The sequence below is a fragment of the Tursiops truncatus genome, chromosome 3 (genome assembly GCF_011762595.2).
Source record: "Tursiops truncatus isolate mTurTru1 chromosome 3, mTurTru1.mat.Y, whole genome shotgun sequence".
NCBI lineage: Eukaryota > Metazoa > Chordata > Mammalia > Artiodactyla > Delphinidae > Tursiops > Tursiops truncatus.
Genome location: NC_047036.1, coordinates 141664252 through 141680145, shown reverse-complemented (window position 1 = coordinate 141680145; position 15894 = coordinate 141664252).

The following is a 15894-nucleotide window of genomic DNA, read 5'->3' as shown; positions in this document are numbered from 1 at the left end:
CTTTCCTTCTGCTAACTTTGGGTTTTTTCTGTTCTTTCTCTAATTGCTTTAAGTGTAAGGTTAGGTTGTTTATCTGAGATGTTTCTTGTTTCTTGAGGTAGGATTGTATTGCTATAAACTTCCCTCTTAGAACTACTTTTGCTGCATCCCATATGTTTTCGGCTGTCATGTTTTCATTGTCATTTGTTTCTAGGTATTTTTTGATTTCCTCTTTGATTTCTTCAGTGATCTCTTGGTCATTCAGTAGTGTACTGTTTAGCCTCCATGTGTTTGTATTTTTTGTAACTTTTTTCCTGTAATTGATATCTAGTCACATAGCATTGTGGTCAGAAAAGATACTTGATATGATTTCAATTTTCTTAAATTTACCAAGGCTTGATTTGTGACCCATGATATGATCTATCCTGGAGAATGTTCCATAACCACTTGAGAAGAAAGTGTATTCTGTTCTTTTTGAATGGAATGTCCTATAAATATCAATTAAGTCCATCGTGTTTAATGTGTCATTTAAAGCTTGTGTTTCCTTATGTATTTTCATTTTCGATGATCTGTCCATTGGTGAAATTGGGGTGTTAAAGTCCCTTACTATGATTGTGTTACTGTCAATTTCCCCTTTTATGGCTGTTAGTATTTGCCTTATGTATTGAGATGCTCCTATGCTGGGTGCATAAATAATTACAATTGTTATAAATTCTCCTTGGATTGACCCCTTGATCATTATGTAGTGTCCTTCTTTGTCTGTTGTAATAGTCCTTATTTTAAAGTCTGTTTTATCTGATAGGAAGGAGTAAAGAAAGGAAGAAGGAACAAGCCCTGGACATTAAGAATACCACCTCAGATGAGGTTATTCTGAGACCATGATAAAGGGAGACAAAGTAAGGCCATTCCTAATTTGGTCTAAGCACAGACAAAAACAAGGTCACTCTACCATCTGCAAATACCAAATTCCCCTCTTTTGGCCAAAATGAATGACTGCTACTTCTTTACCAATTGCAGATTTATCCTCCCCATTAGTCTCCTCTCCCTCTAGATAAGAGTTATTGAGATAACCAATCACAGAATTGCCCCTACCTTCTGAAAGCATCCAATCAGAGTAAATCACTAAGGTGTGTTCCTGGTGGCCTTTGGCCAAAGGGCATTGACCATGCATCCCTGCCCTCTACCCACAAGATGCCAGTAGCACCCCACCCCCAGCTGTGACAACCATAAAAATGCCTCCAGACATTGCCAAACATTTATGGGGGGCAAAATCTCTTCTGGTTAAGAACCACTCATGTAGCTGGGTCAACATCTTAAACTGAGGTCAGCCTTGCTATCATGTATGTATACACACACAGTCAAGTTACTGAAGGTTTCAAGTTGGAGGATCCCCCTGCTCTTCTGAACCTCTCATTTTACTTTTCTCTTTTCCTTTTTATTTCCTCTTCTTTCTCCTCCTCAAACTCATTGTGAAATTACCCTGTTAGCCATTCATCTTGTTTGAATCCTTGGTGTAGCATTTAAAGAAATTTCATTATGGTTTACTTCAGTAAAAACCACATGTAAAAGAAAAAAAGGCCAATTTTTAGTTTTATTTTTTAATAAAATCTGTTTTGCATGTATCCCAAGCCCTCTAGGCACCTTAGAACTCTATAGCTATTTTCTTATTTATACTCAGTGGAGAGTCTCAAAAGCTAGGGAAGTTTCCATAGACTGCTGTGAGAAGTTAGTCTTGTGTTTATTAATTTTTGTATACATGCCCATAGGCCTTAGGGTAATGAGTTTATTTAAACAAATAGAAATAATACATAAATAACCACATTGTCCCCTAATTCATAAGGATAATTAGCATCATGGAATGGCAATTAAGTTTTGTAATTCCACCTCTGTACTGTTAGAAAAGTAAGAAATTCTGTTCACTAGCTAGGGTATTTATGATATTTAAGCACAATGATGTGGAATAAATCATATTTATTCACTTGTAGAGTGGTTCTAATCACCCTCAGTCTCCCTAGTTTTCCATTTTTTTGTATCATTAGGATTAGTTTGTAGTAAGCCAAGGAAATTCATCCTAGCAAAATTAAGGAAAAATGGAATTCATTGGAAAGATATGGGAGCTCACAGGAATAAATGAAGAATAAAGAATAAGACAAGGAATCTAATGAATAACAGGGAAAGTAGCTTGAGAGAATTTTTGTAACAGGAATTCTATAATAGTCTCTTTCAGATTCTACCACTGAAATGAATATGCTCAACTTTTTCAGTCTTTGGATTTTTTTTCTCAGGTATAAATTTGTAGAATAAAGCACAATTGGCTTTGCCTGGGTAACAGGACAGGTCTTAGACTAGAGAGAGCAGGGCATTTTTTTAAAAAATGTATTTTATTGAAGTATAGTTGATTTACAATGTTGTGTTAATTTCTGCTATACAGCAAAGTGATTCAGTTATATGTAAATATATTCTTTTCCATTATGGTTTATCATAGGATATTGAATATAGTTCCCTGTTCTATATGGTAGGACCTTGTTGTTTATCCATTCTATATATAATAGTTTGCATCTGCTAACCCCAAACTCCCAATCCATCCCTCCCCCACCACCCTCCTCCTTGGCAACCACAAATCTGTTCTCTATGTCTGTGAGTCTGTTTCATAGACAGGTTCCTTTGTGTCATATTTTAGAGTACACATAAAAGTGATATAATATGGCATTTGTCTTTCTCTTTCCAGGGCATCTACATTAAAGTCCCCATGAGGCTTTATTGAGTGAAAGAGTTTTACTTCTTGTGGTAGGTAGAATAATGGTTCTTCAAAGACTTCCATGACCCAAACCCAGTGTGTGTAAACTTAAATGTGTAAGGTTACATGACAAAGAGGTATTAAGATTGCAGATGGAATTAATTTTTCAAATTTCTGACCTTAAACTAAGGAGATTATCTTGCATTATCTCCATGGGCCCAAAGTAATAAGAAGGGTTCTTAAAAGTAGAAGGAGGCAAAAGGAGAGAATCAATTAGAGGAATAGGTGCCTATGAAAGAAAAGTACAGAGAAATGAAACACTGCTGGCTTTGAAGATGGAGAAAAGGGATAAGAACCAAGGAATAGAGGTGGCTTCTGGAAGCTGGAAAGGACAAAGATACAGATTCTCCCCCTAAAGTCTCTAGATCAGAATGTAACCTTGCTAAAATCAATATTTTAACTCATTGACACTATTTTGGACTTTTGACCTCCAGAATGAAAAGATAATAAATTTGTATTGTTTAAGCCACTAAGTTTGCAGTAATTTGTTAAAGCAGCAGTAGAAAATTAATACAATTACCTATAAGAAAAAAAGCATTAAATTTTGTAATAAATATTTGATGTGAAAGACCGAACTCAAACTGAAAATCAAAATAGCTATATATGTGTATAATAGCACCCATTCCACCAAAACAAAACACAAAAATAAATAAGAACAAAATTTCTGATTTTGTATTATGTTTTTTTATGTTCACACTATTTTTCTACTCAGAAACCATAAAGATGACACTCACACAAATACTACTGTCTAGGATTAATGTGAAAAGTCAGTCACAGTAATGGAGAATCACCCATCATCTCAAATGAAATGACTAAATAGAAAGACTGAATTATTTCACAAAATTCCTCAATTCTTCACCTTCTGTCAGAACCAAATAATTCAGTGCATTATTTTGCTCATTCTGTGTTACAACTTATTTCTTTATTTTCTGTTGTTGGATTAGAACCATTCTGTTGTAATCTACAATGTTTCACAGGTTCGGGTTATGAAAAATATATAGGGTCTAAGAAATTCTGTGTGTGATGGTTAATTTTATGTGTTAACTTGACTGGGCCACGAAGTGCTCAGATATTTGGTCAAACATTACTGTGGGTTTCTGTAAGGGTGTTTTTGGATGAGTTTAACATTTAAATCAACAGATTTAATAAAGCAGATTGTCCTCCCTAATGTGAGTGGGCCTCATTCAATCAGTTGAAGGTATGAATAGAACAAAATGCCGACCTTCCCATGAGTAAGGAGAAATTCCTCCTGCCTAACTGCCTTCAAGCTTGGACATCAGTTTTCTTCCTGCCTTTGGGCTCAAACTGAAACATCATCTCTTACTGAGTCTTGAGCTTCCCAGCCTTTAGACTGGAATTGACACCATTGGCCCTCTTGCTTCTCAGGCCGTCAGACTTAGGCTAAAAGTACACCATCAGCTCTCCTGGGTCTCTAGCTTGCTGACTGAGATCTTGGGACTTATCAGCCTCCATAAATGTGTGAGCCAATTCATTATAATATGTATAAACACCCTATTGGTTCTGTTTCTCTGACTAAATCACTGTGTAAGAAAAGTGTATCTTCTATGATAACTAGAAATTCTACTACTATTAGGCATATATACGTAACGAGAAAAAAAAAAAACAACTATTGCCACTATCATCCAGGATTACAAAAATAATGCATGCTCATTGTAAAAACAAAACAAAAGATACAAAAAAACAGAAAAGACTAAAAGTTGCTCATCTTGTATATCAACTATAACTACCATTTATATATGGGTGTGTGTTTACACTGCTTTATATACTGCCTTCATCATTAATGATATACTTTGAATATCCTTAATTTCAATAAACGTTTTTCTACATCATTTCCATTAACTACACACCAATTTCCTATCGTTCAACATTTAAGTTGTTTCTAATCTTTTATATAATAGCCAAAACAAAAAGCGACACCACAGTATGTATGTATCAGGCAAGGTCTTGAGGGTAGAATTTCTGGGTGAAAATATTGTTGAAAAATGCCAAATCATACTATACTTCTAGAGCCATTAGTAGGTCATTACTAAGTGATTTGAAACAAGCTAATAACTTCTGATAATGTCTTCTTCTTAGAAGGCAAAAGAAACTAGAAGTCACAAATGGAGGACGGTGTCCAAGATTGTGGATTGTTGTCTTGGGGAAAAAAAAAATCAGGAGACCTTTCAGGAAATGGAGGGAAAGATCTAAAAACCAGCTCCACTAATGCCAGCAACTGGTTGCAGGGTGTAGTTGCCAGTCATTTAAAGGTGACCAGACTGTCTCCTGTTTGCTGCTGAGGAGACAGTCTGGGTGCATTTTGGCTTTCACACCAGCCAATTCTGAATCATTCTTCCTGGCACATGCTGCTTCTCTCTTTCTCCAGTCCCCTTCATAAATCATACATCATGTGTTGGAGCAAAATGCTAGCCAGTTTCTGGGAGGAGAGAGGCATTTAAAATCAAATCACTAATTTTCCTGTTGCTTGTCATTAATTTTTAAGGGTTTAAAATGCCTCAAGGAAAATATATCTTTTGTGTCAGTAAAATGCATTTAATGGATTAAGAACACATGTCTGTTATATATTTGTATATATAAAAGATATATAAATGTAGATAGATAGATAGATACATAGATGGGTGGATAGATACATACACAGATAATCTTTATACAAGGGTGATTATTTTTTAGTTCTCCCCAACAGGGAAATCCAAAGACATTTAATCTATATTCCTTATTTTTCACATGAATAAATTTGCCAATCTCTCGCAAGTGCCAAATGCAAATTTATTATAATTTTAAATTGGATCTATAATGGGCTCAGTGACAAAACATATGATTTAATATTCTTCATTATAGTATTGTTTATGTTCTATTGGAAAATTCCTTTATTACTATTTAACCACATTAATTTTTCCTAAGGAGTCTGATTATCCATTAATCCTTTAAATAGATATGTCACCCTGGACTGACTAAAGAACTGAGTTTAATCTTTGATGGAGGCCACATGATGTCTTAGGAGAAGGAAAGGGGGAAATATCCATTCTGTGTAATAAAGCACCATGGGATGGGGTAAAGAGCGAACATACAGTAGTCTCTCTTACCCACAGTTTGGCTTTCTGCGGTTTTGGTTACCTCTGGTAAACTGCAATCTGAAAATATTAAATGGAAAATTCCAGAAATAAGCCATAAATTTGAAATTGTGTGCCATTCTGGGTGGCATGATGGAATCTCTTGCTGTCTGGCACCATCCTGCTCCATCCTGCCTGGGATCCCCAACCATCAACATCTTCTGCTCCTGATATCTAACCATCAACATCATCATGGCTCAATGATCCAGGATCACCCAAAGCAGATGATCTTCCTTCTGTTGTATGTCAGAAGGTCAGTAGTAGCCAAATGCTACCTTGTGACATGTTTGTGTCATTTATCTTGCTTCATCTCATCACATCATATAGGCATTTTATCATCTTACATCATCACAAGAAGTGAATACAGTATAATAAGATATTCTGAGTCAGAGAGACCACATTCATATAACTTTTATCACAGTATATTGTTATAATTGTTCTATTTTATTAATGTCATTAATCTCTTACTGTGCCTAATTTATAAATTAAACTTTATCATAGGTATGTATATATAGAAAAAAACATAATATATAGAGGATTTAGTACTATCTGTGGTTTCAGGCATCCACTGGGGGTCTTGCAATATATCTCCCATAGATAAGGAGGGAATACTGTGTAGACATTCTGCCTTGACTTAACCAAAAATCATGTTATAGCTTGAAGCACAGGGTTAAATTTTCCTTCAGATTTTCTTCTGAACTAGCCTATATAGAGACGATACACTTATATACTTCAGTATTTTTTATCTTCATCACAAAAGTACTAGATTTTAGTAAAGTAGGACCTCTTGACAATTCTTATTAAACTGTTTTTATTACTGAAGAAGCTAAGCTCCAGGTACAGAACCCAGCAAAATCATGAAAATTTATGGTGAACCATTATAGAGACACTGTATAAAGTCACTATAGAAGTCTGAGTAAGAATTTATTTAGATTTTGAGATATTTTATTTGGCAAAGCTTAAAAAATAAGAGCAAAGGAAATCTCTTTAAATCATTCATTTCTGGAACTGAACATTCAATAATTCTTTCTAAGTAGAATATATTCCCTTGGCTCTATCCTTTTCACTTTATTATTTTTCCACATAATTCATAGTATTTTTATCAGTCTAGAAGCTGGGTCAGAAATCTAAGCCCTTGAGAATCCTACCAATAAATCATTACAGATTTCCAATTCATTCTCCAATTATACACAAGGAACACATAGCATTTACACAAACATCATAATTTCATTCCGACATTCATTCCACATATATTCACTAGGCACCTAGAAGTTAGGGAGCCGTCATGAGACAATAAATGTATATCATTTCTCTTGGGAGAAACTGCAAACATCTTAATAAAGCTACCTCTTCCTCTTTTTTTTTTTTTAACATCTATATTGGAGTATAATTGCTTTACAATGGTGTGTTAGTTTCTGCTTTATAACAAAGTGAATCAGTTATACATATACATATGTTCCCATATCTCTTCCCTCTTGCATCTCCCTCCCTCCCACCCTCCCTATCCCACCCCTCCAGGCGGTCACAGAGCACCGAGCTGATCTCCCTTTGCTATGCAGCTGCTTCCCACTAGCTATCTACCTTACGTTTGGTAGTGTATATATGCCCATGCCTCTCTCTCGCTTCCTCTTATTTCACAGTGTTTCTCCCTTGTTCCCTGGCTCTAGCCCCACTGGCTTTTCTACTTCCTCCAATGTACCTCCTGAGATTTGAGATCTCTCTTGCCATTGGCCCTTGATATCTCCGTTCCCTTTGTATGGAACGTTCTTACCACACCCTTCAATAGTTAATTCCTAATCAGGTAACTCCTTTCCCATCCTTTCTTTGACTAAGATTTTTGACCCTCAAGACTAGATCAGATTCTTTGTTATATGTTCTTTTTGCTAATTATAATTATGTAAACATTAGAGTGATTCTTTCATGGACATCTATCTTGTCTATCGCCCTCTCAAACTATAATCTTCATGAAAAAAGGACTATGCCTTTTTTCTGTAACTATTTTATCCCTGAGTCCACGTGTGTTGCCTAGAAAATGAAAAACACGCTAGAAAGAATGCTCACAGAATAGTCAGTGAATTAAAGTTTTAAGCAATTGCCTTGAATATAGAATATAATTGGGGAGTCAAGGCTTGCACATACATTCCATAAACAAACAAACAAAAAAGCAAAATAACAATCCAAGTGAATGTGAGATGAGTGATGAGTGATGGAAGTAATATAGGCTTATATAATTTCAGTCAAAGATGAAGGGTGCCATGGGCCAAGTGCTAGAGAGAGAAGGTTATAGGAGAGCCTTGTAAGATGTGGAGGATTTGGATAAGTGGTTAAAAAAAAAAGAAAGAAAGAAAGAAAGAAAGAAAGAAATCTGGATTCTTTACAGTATATTACAAAACTCTACCCCAGTATTTGGAAGAAAGCTTTTTTTCTTTTTTTTGATAGGTAAGAAGTAGATTTATTAATATCCTTTGTAAAGAGGTTGCAGGAAAATGGGGCACAAGAGGATGGTCAAGTCCCAGGTCTTGGGCAAGTTCCTGGGACAGGCCACCAAGTGAGGGTCCTTGACTCTGGGCAGCAAAGTATTCAAGAGCAAGCCATAGTAAAGGAAAAGCAGAGATACACATTCCAGAGACAGAACGTGGTCCATATCAGAAGGCTAGAGCAGCCCTGGGAGAAATACACTCCACAGGCAGAGTGCTGGCCATCTCAGAAGGCAAGCTGGAAGGCGGCTTTGAAGAGAGACGCAAGAAACCAAAAGAACAGTTAAAGATGAATAACAGTAGGATAAGCATGAGCAGTGAGAGCTTGGACCAGGTGGTTAAGTGGTCCAAATGGAGAAGGTGGAGGAGTGATTAATTCAACAAGTTTCACCGACAGAAGCTGGGTAGCAAAGACACATGTGCACAGACATACATATACAGAGTGAATTTTATGACAGATTCGATTCAGAGGGCAAACAAGAGAAAACAATCAAAGATGGCTCCAAGATTTCACTTTAACGTGATTGTGATTTTTCACTAAATATATTACATTATATTTATAAACTATATCATATGTTAAATGTTAACTATGAAGAACTGTGTACAATTATTTATAAGCATTATTTTGTTTTAGCCAAAAAACAACATAACATGAAGGAGGCATTATTCTTCTCCAGTGAGTTGAGGCAGTTGCCAGGAGTCATGTCACTATTAAGGGGCACAATTGGGGCTCAGATTCAGTTTCTTTGTCTCAAAAGCCCTGCCCAGGGCTACCATAAACTGCTTCTCTCTGCATTTTATTTCTTTTAGAGGTTGGTTTATTGTGTGATACAGTAAAAACATCACATTAATCTACTGTTCTCTTCATGCTAGATAAAATAATGACAGGATATGTTTCAATAAGATTTGCCCTAGAATAAAATGTTGAAGTAGGTAAAGTTTGCTTTAGGCTTCGTCCAACTCTCTCAACTCTCCCTCTCACTCCATACTGCCTCTGGCTCACTCTGACTGCTCACCCAAAACTCACCCTTTAAATACTCCTTCCATGTACTCAGAACAAACATATGCTATAATGGTTCTACTACAACTGTGGACCTTGACGAAGAGTAAGTCTCTGGGTTTATTCATTCAATATACTTCTCTTTCCAACTGGTTTGGGGACTAACTTAATTCAGACTAAAGTGTTAATGTTTGTTAACCAGCTTTCTCATAAAACCTGCATTTTAATGTTAAACTTCATAATTTCAGCTAACGAGTCCTAATATTTGCAGGCACTGAAACCTGCATATTAAAAACAGATACAAACACTGTTGCTTTCGTTAACAAGATGTCCCTTCAATCCCATCAGTCAAAAAAAAAAAAAAAATAGTAGGGGACATGGGGAAAAAATTCTAGTTCTCTGAGTAATCCATTTTGAAATCTACTGTTCTGAACACCTAGAAGAATTAAAGAACAAACAAACAGAGATGAACAATACAATAAGTGAAATGAAAAATACACTAGACGGAATCAATAACAGAATAACTGAGGAAGAAGAATGGATAAGTGACCTGGAAGACAGAATGGTGGAATTCAATGCCACAGAACAGAATAAAGAAAGAAGATTGAAAAGAAATGAAGACAGCCTAAGAGACCGCTGGGACAACATTAAACACACCAACATGCACATTATAGGGGTCCCAGAAGGAGAAGAGAGAGAGAAAGGACACGAGGAAATATATGAAGAGATCAGAGTCAAAAACTTCCCTAAATTGGGAAAGGAAATAGCCACCAAGTCCAGGAAGCACAGAGTGTCCCAGGGAGGATAAACCCAAGAAGAAACATGCCAAGACACATAGCAATCAAACTGACAAAAATCAAAGACAAAGAAAAATTATTAAAAGCAACAAGGAAAAACAACAAATAACATACAAGGAAACCCCCATAAGGTTAACAGCTGATTTCTCAGCAGAAACTCCACAAGCCAGAAGAGAGCAGCACGATATATTTAAAGTGATGAAAAGGAAGAACCTACAGGCAAGATTACTCTACCCAGCAAGGATCTCATTCAGATTCGACAGAGGAATCAAAAGCTTTACAGACAAGCAAAAGCTAAGAGAATTCAGCACCACCAAACCAGGTTTACAACAAATGCTAAAGGAACTTCTCTAGGCAGGAAACACAAGAGAAGAAAAGGATGTACAAAAACAAACCCAAAATGATTAAGAAAATGGAAATAGGAACATACATATTGATAATTACTTAAAATGTAAATGGATTAAATGTTCCAAACAAAAGACAGGGGTTTGCTGAATGGATACAAAAACAAGACCCACTTCAGACCTAGGGACACATACATACAGACTGAAAGTGAGGGGATGGAAGAAGATATTCCATGCAAATGGAAATCAAAAGAAAGCTGGAGTAGCAATACTCATATCAGATAAAATAGACTTTAAAATAAAGAACGTTACAAGAGACAAGGAAGGACACTACATACTGATCAGGGGATCAATCCAAGAAGAATATATAACAACTGTAAATATTTATGCACCCAACATAGGAGCACCTCAATACATAAGGCAAATGCTAACGGCTATAAAAGAGGAAATCGATGGTAACACAAAAATAGTGGGGGACTTTCACATCTCACTTAGACCCATGGACAGATCACCCCAGACAGAAAATTAATAAGGAACCACAAGCTTAAAATGACAAAATAGACCAGATAGATTTGATATTTATAGGACATTCCATCTGAAAACAGCAGATTATACTTTCTTCTCAAGTGCACATGGAACATTCCCCAGGATAGATCACATCCTGGGTCAAAAATCAATCCTTGGTAAATTGAAGAAAAGTGAAATCATATCAAGCACCTTTTCCAACCACAACGCTAAGAGATTAGAAATCAATTTCAGGGGAGAAAAACATAAAAACCCAAACACTTGCAGGCTAAACAATATACTACCAAGTAACCAAGAGATCACTGAAGAAATCAAAGAGGAAATCAAAAAATACCTAGAGACAAATGATAACGAAAACACAATGAACCAAAACCTATGGGATGTAGCAAAAGCAGTTCTAAAAGGGAAGTTTATAGCAATACAATCCTACCTCAATAAACAAGAAAAATCTCCAATAAACAATCTAACCTCACACGTAAAGGAACTAGAGAAAGAACAAACAAAACCTAAAGTTAGTAGAAAGAAAGAAATCATAAAGATCAGAGCCGAAATAAATGAAATAGAAACAAAGAAAATAATAGCAAAGATCAATAAAACTAAAAGCTGGTTCTCTGAGAAGATAAACAAAATGGATAAACCTTTAGCCAGACTCACCAAGAAAAAGAGGGAGAGGACTCAATAAAATTAGAAATGAAAAAGAAGAAGTTACAATGGACACCACAGAAATACAAAGCATCATAAGAGACTACTACGAACAGCTCTATGTCAATAAAATGGACAACCTGGAAGAAATGGACAAATTCTTAGAAAGGTATAACCTTCTAAGACTGAACCAGGAAGAAAGAGTCTTCTCAACAGACCAAGCACAAGTAATGAAATGGAAACTGTGATTAAAATCTTCCAACAAACAAAAGTCCAGGACCAGACGGCTTCACAGGAGAATTCTAACAAACATTTAGAGAAGAGCTAACCCTCATCCTTCTCAAACTCTTCCAAAAAATTGCAGAGGAAGAACCACTCCCAAACTCATTCTATGAAGCCACCATCACCCTGATACAAAAACCAGACAAAGATACAACAAAAAAAGAAAATTACAGACCAATATCACTGATGAATATAGATGCAAAAATCCTCAACAAAATACTAGCAGACAGAATCCAACAACACATTAAAGGGATCATACACCATGATCAAGTGGATTTATCCCAGGGATGCAAGGATCCTTCAATATAAGCAAATCAATCAATGTGATACACCATATTAGCAAACTGAAGAAGAAAAACCATATGACCATCTCAATAGACGCTGAAAAAACTTTTGACAAAATTCAACACCCATTTATGATAAAAACTCTCCAGAAAGTGGGCATAGAGGGAACCTACCTCAACAAAATGAAGGCCATATATGACAGACCCACAGCAAACATCATTCTCAATGGTGAAAAACTGAAAGCATTTCCTCTAAGATCAGGAATGAGACAAGGATGTCCACTCTCACCACTATTATTCAGCATAGTTTTGGAAGTCCTAGCTATGGCAATCAGAGAAGAAAAAGAAATAAAAGGAATACAAATTGGAAAAGAAGAAGTAAAACTGTCACTGTTTGCAGATGACATGATACTATACATACAGAGTCCTAAAAATGCCTCCAGGAAACTACTAGAGCTAATCAGTGAATTTGGTAAAGTTGCAGGATACAAATTCAATGTACAGAAATCTCTTGCATTCCTATACACTAACAATGAAAGATCAGAAAGAGAAATTAAGAAAACAATCCCATTCACCATTGCAACAAGAAGAGTAAAATACCTAGGAATAAACCTACCTAAGGCGGTAAAAGACCTGTACTCAGAAAACTATAAGACACTGATGAAAGAAATCAAAGATGACACAAACAGATGGAGAGACACACCATGTTCTTGGACTGGAAGAATCAATATTGTGAAAATGACTATACTTCCCAAAGCAATCTATAGATTCAATGGAATCCCTATCAAATCACCAATGGAATTTTTTACAAAACTAGAACAAAATTTTTTAAAATTTGTATCGAGAAACCAAATACCCCAAATAGCCAAAGCAATCTTTTTTTTTTTTTTAACATCGTTATTGGAATATAATTGCTTTACAACATTGTGTTAGTTTCTGTTGTATAACAAAGTGAATCAACTCTACATATACATATACCCTCAAATCCCCTCCACTTGCACCTGCCTCCCACCCTCCCTATTCCACCCCTCTAGGTGATCACAAAGCATGGAGCTGATCTCCCTGTGCTATGCGGCTGCTTCCCACTAGTTATCTATTTTACATTTGGTAGTGTATATATGTCAATGCCACTCTCTCACTTCGTTCCAGCTTACCCTTCCCCCTCCCTGTGTCCTCAAGTCCATTCTCTACCTCTGTATCTTTATTCCTGTCCTGCCCCTAGGTTTTTCAGAACCATTTTATTTTTAGATTCCATATATATGTGTTAGCATACGGTATTTGTTTTTCTCTTTCTGATTTACTTCACTCTGTATGAGAGACTCTAGGTCCATCCACCTCACTACAAATAACTTAATTTTGTTTCTTTTTATGGCTGAGTAATATTCCGTTGTATATATGTGCCATATCTTCTTTAACCATTCGTCTGTCGATGGACACTTAGGTTGCTTCCATGTCCTAGCTATTGTAAGTATTGCTGCAATGAACATTGCGGTACATGACTCTTTTTGAATTATGGTTTTCTCAGCAATCCCACTACTGGGTAAATACCCTGAGCCAAAGCAATCTTGAGGGAAAAAAATGGAGCTAGAGGAATCAGACTCACAGACTTCAGACTATAGTACAAAGCTACAGTAATCAAGACAATATTGTACTGGCACAAAAACAGACATACAGAGTAATGAAACAGGGTAGAAAGCCCAGAGAAAAACCCATACACATGTGGTCAAGTAATCTATGACAAAGGAGGCAAGGGTATACAATGGAGAAAGACAGTCTCTTCAATAAGTGATGCTGGGAAAACTGGACAGCTACATGTAAAAGCATGAAATTAGAACACTCCCTAACACCATACACAAAAATAAACTCAAAATGGATTAAAGACCTAAATGTAAGACCGGACTCTATAAAACTCTTAGAGGAAAACATAGGAAGAACACTCTTTGACATACGGCACAGCAAGATCTTCTTTAACCCACCTCCTAGAGTAATGGAAATAAAAACAAAAATAAACAAATGGGACCTAATGAAACTTAAAAGCTTTTGCACAGCAAAGGAAACTACACACAAGATGAAAAGACAACCCTCAAAATGGGAGAAAATATCTGCAAATGAATCAATGGACAAAGGATTAATCTCCAAAATATATAAACAGCTCATGCAGCTCAATATTAAAGAAACAAACAACCCAATCCAAAAATGGGCAGAAGACCTAAATAGACATCTCTCCAACGAAGACATACAGATGGCCAAGAGGCACATGAAAAGCTGCTCAATATCACTAATTATTAGAGAAATGAAAATCAAAACTACAATGAGGTATCACCTGACACCAGTTATAATGAGCATCATCAGAAAATTTACAGACAACAAATGCTGGAGAGGGTGTGGAGAAAAGGGAACCCTCTTGCACTGTTGGTGGGAATGTGAATTGATACAGTCACTATGGAGAACAGTATGGAGGTTCCTTAAAATCTAAAAATAGAACTACCACATGACTCAGCAATACCACTACTGGGCCTATACCCTGAGAAATCCATAATTCAAAAAGAGACATGTACCACAGTGTTCACTGCAGGACTATTTACAATAGCCAGGACATGGTACTAACCTAAGTGTCCATCGATGGATAAATGGAAAAAGAAGGTGTGGCACATATATACAATGGAATATTACTCAGCCATATAAAAGGAAAGAAACTGAGTTATTTGTAGTGAGGTGGATGGACCTAGAGTCTGTCATACAGACTGAAGTAAGTCAGAAAGAGAAAAACAAATATCATATATTAATGCATATATGTGGAATCTAGAAAAATGGTACTGATGAACTGGTTTGCAAGTCAGGAATAGAGACACAGATGTAGAGAACAAACGTATGGACACCAAGGGGGGAAAGTGGCAGGGGTGGTGGTGGTGGGATGAATTGGGAGATTGGGATTGATATATATACACTAATATGTATAAAATAGATGACTAATAAGAACATGTTGTATACAAAATAAATAAATTAAAAAATCTATTCAAAAAAATTTATTCTGACCCAGGAAATAATTAATAGATTTGTTTCATACACTGGTAAGTAAAGATAAATAGGCAGATGGAAGGGAGAAATCTTAGACACCCTTAGAAAAATGAAAACATACAGACAACCACTTGTTCCCCCCAGACATGAAGATAAAGCTATCTCAGCTTGAATGAGTCCAGAGTACTGGTTATCAAAGAGTTTAATCAAGAATTCATTGGACACAAGTTATTTCCTGCGTCTTAGACCTGGGGATAGCCTTGAATAGCTTCCTGAATTTGGATGATCAAAGGAGAAAATAGAGATTGATGGCTCCTCCTTGGAAGCAGTTGGTTTAATAGCAGTGTGGTTGTGTTTCCCAGTGCCACCTGGACTTGAAATGTCCCACACTGAGCACCAATGAAAAATAGCCTTTTCATTTCACTTAGGATTCTCTCCTGATCCTTAATGCCTTCCATAATTAAGGACTAACTACCAAGGCGTGGGGCATTCCTAGGGGATTAATGGCCAGCAGGGAGAGTTGATGGCCCAGAGCCAAGTGGGGACTCATTAACCTCAGCTGGTCATTAATTCCTTAGGCACTGCCTGGGGTTGGGGACAAGGGAGGGTGTTTGTGTG